This window comes from Aplidium turbinatum, chromosome 14, assembly GCF_918807975.1.
Source record: "Aplidium turbinatum chromosome 14, kaAplTurb1.1, whole genome shotgun sequence".
NCBI classification, from domain to species: Eukaryota; Metazoa; Chordata; class Ascidiacea; order Aplousobranchia; family Polyclinidae; genus Aplidium; species Aplidium turbinatum.
This window is the reverse complement of record NC_137485.1, coordinates 20,662,807-20,670,210: the sequence shown is the minus strand read 5'-3', so window position 1 is coordinate 20,670,210 and position 7,404 is coordinate 20,662,807.

Below are 7,404 nucleotides of genomic sequence, written 5' to 3'. Positions count from 1 at the left end.
TTTAGTGGGCCCGGATTTTTAAAACACCATGTATCAAATCACTTAATATTCTATGAATTCAGGAAACTTAACTCTTGTGAAAATTTAAATGCATGTTACTTCCAGTATTAAACTATCATTATGCCCTATGCATGTAATTTTTAAAATCTAATATTGAAGGGCCCAGGTTTTTTCAAAACGCCATGTAGGCTACCAAATGTTTAACATTGCTCACGTGACAACAGAAACCAAAATTTTCAATCTTGTGGCAACTGTGTTTAGATACATGTTACTTCCAGTACAGTACGGTACTAAAATGTCATTGTTATGCCATGGGTTGAAAAATAACATTTAAGGGGCCCGGATCTTTTCAAATTGTTTCAAGTTGATTACTCTGTAGTACCCAACCTAAACAATTTTTAAATCTTAATATAGGCTACTTGTTATTGTATTTAGATATGTATAATACAGTTTGTGCAGTAGGCTACATTGTACACTTATTCATTGCTTGGATTTTTTTCACTGAATAGTAATATAATCCTGTGATTGATTGATGATATATGAAGACACTGCTCTGGTTGCAACAATTGGGAGATGTTACCCGAATTGCTGTCTCATAAGCAAGAAGAAGAAGATTGATGATATACCAATGTCATTTTTGTACCAGCAAAGGTTGTTGAACTCAATAATAGAGTACCATTAGTGATTTATCCATTAGCTATACCTAATCATTGTAAAAGTGGAGCAAAGAAAAAAAGGATTTAAAAAAAGAGTTGTTGAGCAATTATAATATACAAAGCATTCTTCAATTTCTAAGTTTTTAAAATATACTAGTTGCAGTAAATGCAGTAATGACACCAGTGAATCTACTTCTTTGACAACATCTTAAATGATGTCACTACTGGTGGTAACAGATTAATTCCACTAAATTCTGAGGTCAGCTTTGCCTTATTCAAACTCCAGCTGCTTGCAATGATGTTAGATCAATAGCAGAAATGCTCGATTTCCTCTAAATGTGATGTGCTGGCTAATTTTTACCCAAATGACCTAAACGCCAAGTCTTTGCTCGAAGAGCTAGTGTGCGTACAAAATGTCTATTTAGTTAAATTTGGTGTTGATGATAAGAAATCCCAGATAAATATTTTCTCAAACGGCCCTGGCCATAGCATTTTTGCATGTATTTTACATCATTCACTATATAGCCCTAATGAACTACATGGCATGCTTAGTGTGCGCTATAGTCGGCAGCAGTGGCCGAGTGGTTAGCGCTTTGGGCTCACAGTCGAGAGCCTGCGTGTTCGACTCCAGCCACCCGCACCTGCTGTTGTTTCTCTGGGCAAGAAACTTTACGATAATTGCCTCTACCCAGTGATCGATTTCGAGTAATGGGTAGTTCCAAATTAAAGTCATAAGCAGAGTAGACAACCGGAAACAGACATTGTCGTCGGCTGCAGCGTGGGTCAGGTGTACGTCGGAAGGCGTACACCGATGCATAGCGCTCAAGTCCGCTTTCCCGCAATGCAGGATAAAGATAAACAAACAAACAAACAATACCATAACCTTAAAATTGTTTTACAACATGTCTTTACTCTGAGCTACTAGATGTGGCATGCAAATAGCAAGTGCAGTGGTTTTCATTTTTTTATTATGTTATATAATATATGATACTTCATATTTAACTTATAAATTGAGATATACATCTCAATGTGCTTTTTTCCTTGGATTGAATAGCTGTATTTATTTTTCAATATGTTTGTTTGTATAACATGAGGTATTTCACCGCAAAGTATTAAGATGCATGATTGCATGGTTTACGTACTTGATGCACGATGTCTTCAATAATAACACCTTCACTCGTATTCAAAATTTCCCCTTGTTGTCTTGCCTGTTGTGGCTTAGTTTCATGTACGAATCCATTTCTAGCCTGCTTGATTATGTTTTAACTTGCATTTGCAGGAATGAGGCAAACAATTTAATTAAATGCTGCTCTGCCACTGTATAGAAACTGACTCTGACAGAGAATATTGCCCATCTTCAGTTGCAGGGTTACTTTGAGTTTGGCAGCCAGCAGTTTTAGTAAAAACTTTTTCTGAAGTGAACCTGCTGGACATTTTGCAAGCATTTCAAATAACTTCAATCTAAGTACGGTACCTACTTCTGAGTTCAGATGGATTCCGACCAATTTAAGCATAATAAGGAGTCCTTGCTGGTTGCTGCACAGGTACATTTGGTTGGGTTTGTTTCTTTTGCATTGTTATATTTCATGCTTAAATATTCCCATAAAACAATATGCACACATTTCATGAAAGTTGAGCATTGTGTTTTTGATGTATTTTCGTTCATGCTTTGTATGCATATTTATGCAACCAAGTAAAAGTAAACCGATTTTCTTAAATCAAATTGGATCAATAGCATAGCCAAGTGAGAGTTTGGGAGTTACACCCTCCCCCCTTGGAACGCGTGTGATGTCACGATATTGAAAATTATGCTTTCAGTGTTTTGTGCTTTCTAATCGACACTAAATTAGTATGGTATAGGATCTATAATGCTCTACAGCTGTTTAGTATCCATAGTAGTCTGCAGCTAATTCGTACAGTCCATGGAAACATTGCAATATCCACAGCTGTGAAAAATTGCACTGATCTTTTATATATAGCTGATTACAGTGGTTCGTTATACAAAACTTGAATATATCAGAAATGAAGTAAGTTCACCGTCTTAAAGCTTTTTGTCTGATACTCATCGAGATGTATGACGTCTGTTTACATTTTCTAAACTATGGGTTAACTTTAAAGCATAAAAGTTAGTGGCTTACCGGAATAAGATCGTTTTTTGATCAACCAAGGACAAAATTAATCAATAATAAAACTGTAATAATCTGGCAAAAAAGCGATCAACCTATGTCTCTAAAACAAAGTTTGCCTAATTTTAAATGAAACTACATTAAAAGAGCTAGTTACCAAACATTCAAATATCTCAGCCAGGAATTAGCAACAAGAAAACATAGAGACTTAGCTTTATTTCTGAAAAATGCCCAAGAAAACATGATCTTATCCTTTTGCTATGCCACCGGACAGCACCATTTTACAGTAATATTCATACCCAAATTTTTGTTGAACATGCTCTCAGAATGCACCAAATTCAAAGTAATTTTTCAAAATTTTCTGGTGGAGGCCCCCCAGACCGCCCGCCGCTGGGTGTCGCCTTCAGCGAGCACGCCGTCAACACCCCCCTCCCGTTTCTAAATACGTTACTGAATTGGATCATTGTCCTTGGGGCCCGCAAAACATATTCCGCACAGGGCCCGCAATACCCTAAGACCGGCACTGCCTGGTGCTTTCCGCACTAGATATAAAGTCAAGTGAACAGCACATAGATATGGGCGACTCCAGACGCAAGCGCGACTATGATGATTATGTAATGTTTAGAGATTGGCTTGAACAACGCAATCCATTTACTTTTTCTGATGAGCATCTACATTCCTTGACATCCGGCTGGGTTTCTATATCTGGAGAAGATTTGGTTAATTGTGAGAGATCAGAGGAGATAGGAACAATCATTCAAAAAACATTGGATGGTCAAAATTTAGCAACTGCAACTATTCAACACAAAACCTGCATTAAACCACTTGAGGTACTTGGAATTTTTGTAAAGATAGACAAGGAACACGTAAATGTCATTCCAATCATTCATTTTACAAGACTGGCCGCTATTGCAGAACGTGAAGACGATGTTGAGAAGTAGCCTACTTTTCATTCGAAATGATACCATATCCTCCTTCACTGTTGAAGGCAGTGGCGTAGGAGCATATGCTGCCGCCCCTGGCTTTCGTTGAAAATGCCGCCCTAAGTAGACTGCAGAAAATTTTGAAATAGTTTCATGGTCAAGCAATCTTTTCAATAAAAATAATTACAAATAATGTGCCACGTCTCAGAAGTTCTATATTGCTTGAGAAAGAAGCCTCACTGTCTCAGCGTTAAGGCCAAAAATAAAAGACAAAAAATGGACAACAAATGTATTAGGCAAATAAAAGATCAATAGCCGCCTCAAAATTGAACTTTTCGAGCTTTCGCCGAAGCAAAATCAGCGATAATATCTTCAAAATCAAGTTTTTGAACGTAGTCTCTTTCTATAAAAAGAATCCATAGAGCTGGTAGCCGATCATCATTCATGGTAGAACGTAAATACGAATTGAGAATAAATACGAAATGAGAAACTCTTCTCACAGCTCGCAATTGAAACACCAATGGTAAGATAAAGTTTCAGACACAAGCATAAATATGGTGTCGAATCAAGTAGGTGTGATTTGGCTAACCACTTTGATTGTTCACTTTGATTGTTTTTAATTGTTTCACAGGCTACAGCTATCCAACATCACGCAAGAAACAACTCGAGATTTTTAGCGGTTGTTCTATCCTTAAATTTTTTAAGGTGTGCCAGCTGTCTCTTTGTAAATCATTTTCTTGTTTTACTTTTTATTTATTTTTGCATTACTTCATTTCTCGTGCTGTATGCACTGTGCAGCCTCATTTTGCCGCCCCTGGCGCAAAGCCAGAACCGCCAAGTGGCTGCTACGCCACTGGTTAAAGGATGGACTTATGAGGAAAGCTGATAAAGTTGCTTTGAGAACAGCACTAATGAATGATACAGAAGCTGTTGGTAATTGGACCAGATTGTATGTTGTTGATGGAGGTGCCCTACTTCACAGAGTCAGATGGTTGAAAGACTCAACATTCGCTGAATTGGCTCAACTCTATGTATCTTATGTTAGAAGACACTATGGTTCTGCTCATGTTATTTTTGATGGATATAAATACGCTTCTACTGTACAAAGTCATATGAACATTGAACATACTTGACAAACTGCTAGTAAAAAGTGTCCAAATGTTGAAATGGCGTCTATCAATTCTGTACCAGCCACACAAGATTGTTTTCTTTCGAATGAACACAACAAAGCTCTATTATTTTATTGATCTGATTTCTGAGAGTTTGAAGAAAGATCGCAATTGAAAGCCGTGGCCGAGTGGTTAGCGCGTTGGGCTCGCAGTCGAGAGCCTGCATGTTCGACTCCAGCCACCCGCACTTGCTGTTGTTTCTCTGGGCAAGAAACTTAACGATAATTGCCTCTACCTAGTGATCGATTTCGAGTAATGGGTAGTACCAAATTTAAGTCATAAGTAGACTAGACAACCGGAAACTGACATTGCCGTCGGCTGCAGCGTGGGTCAGGTGTATGTCGGAAGGCGTACACCGATGCATAGCGCTCAAGTCCGCTTTCCCGCAATGCAGGATAAAGATAAACAAACAAACAAACAAAAACAAACAAAGATGGACAGCAAGTAACTACGGTAACTGTGATGGTGATGCTGACACTGAAATTGTGGAAACAGCAATCAATCTTTCTGCAAGCAGACGAAATCCTATTGTTGTTGTAGCCGACGACACAGACATCATTGTTATGTTACTTTATCATTGGAAGGGAGATTTTCAAGATGTTGTATTTTTCCAAGAAAGGGCTCAGAAGGGATGGAGCATGAAAACTGTACCACCTCCACTGGAGACAATCAGAGAGCATCCTCTGTTTGCATGGTCCGGCTGTGATACTGTTGCATGGTTCCGGCTGTGATGCATGGTCCGGCTGTGATGCATGGTCCGGCTGTGATGCATGGTCCGGCTGTGATACTGTTTCGGCTCCATTTGGAAAAGGAAAAGTAAGCTTTCTCAAGCTTGTGAAAAAATCTGATGAACTGAAAGATTTATCCATAAAAATGAGCGATGTTTGGGAAGACCAAGCTCAAATTGCAATGTTAGCAGAACCAACCTTTGTAGCATTGTATGGTGGAAAGAAATTTGAAACCTTAACGAATCTCAGGTTAAAAAAAAAAAGACATTGCATTTGTGAATAAGGGTGCAACATTTTAAGTAATTAACGCAGAAGAGAGGCAATTTAAGATAATTTCCTTGATCTTTTAAACATCCCTGTAATAAGTTATTATTTCATATACCTTCCATTACTAAATTTACTTTGGACATAGTGATAGAAAGTATATGGAGATGGCAACCCAGGGTGTGTTGGAACCAGAAAAATGCCACCAACAAGCAGAGCAGCTCATTACCATGCTCTTCATGCACATCATCAAGTAACCATATGGAAATTTTTAAGCAATAGGGAAATAGAGTCGAAGGAAGAGGAGTGGGGCTGGAAACTTCAAGACAACAATTATTCTCCAATAATGACGGACAATAAAGTTGCTCCAGAGTGTCTCCTGCAGGTTATAAGATGCAAATGCCAATCAACGAAGAATCAGTGTGGTACAAAGAGATGTTCATGAAAGAAGCATGGCCTCAGTTGTGTAACAGCATGCAGTGGTTGTCATGGTGAAGGATGTGAAAATAAAGAGGTAAACAGTTCTTCAGTTCAATGTTTTCTAATTTCTTGGACAATCAAGCTTTTAGTCAATTAAGATGAAAATAAGCGTATAACGCCATAATTCATTACAACAGAAGCAAGTCATGTGACCATCATTTTAGTTGTATGTAGTGACTTCAACTATTTATAGGTTATGTCAGGTGACATGCAGTCAGATCAGATATTTCATAAAGATCAATGTTATTAATTTTAGATACTCGAAGTTTACGAATCAAGTGATGATGATAACGACGATGATGATGGACGGAATATCTTTGATTTATTCTAATATAAAATATGGAACATTTTTACATAATTTCTACAATTTTGCTATTTACCGGTCAACATTTTTTCAGTGTGGTGTATTTTAATGCCAAAAATATGTTAATATTGGTTTGGGAGTAATTCAGGATAAAATATTCCAAAAATTATAGATTCAGCAATTTTTGAATTTCTACACCTACAATTGGTTTAAATTTTCCACTTTTATGGAAACTTTTTGTTTATACATTAAGTTTTCCTAAATCAGTTTGAGGAGTAACTTCGGATGGGAAATTGTACACTTTTTCGTAAGCTCTGGTTTAACCATGGAGTAATTCATTGCTTGTCACTCCTCACAAAAATCCACCAGGCTAAAGCCTAATGGTGGATTCTGCCTTATAGTCCGCATTTAATGGCTAATAACTTCAAATGTGTGTATTTTTTGACCATAGTTCTTTTGTGAAAGTGATTCAGTATGAAATTATCTTTCGAATGAGGTATAAAACATCAATTTTAGACGATTTCGACTTTTTGGCTTATGGGGGCTGCGGCCATTATGGAAAAATGGCCAAAACTCACTATTCCCAAGGGGGAATCATGGGGCTTTTTTTTTGGTGACTACACATCACCAATCGAACCTCCTGACAAAGTTTCAGCTTGGTATTATTTTTTTCCGGGTCAAATCATTCAGCGACTGGACTACATTGCTACAACTCAGAAACGGTTGCGGAGTCATCGATTGGCGGTGGACACGC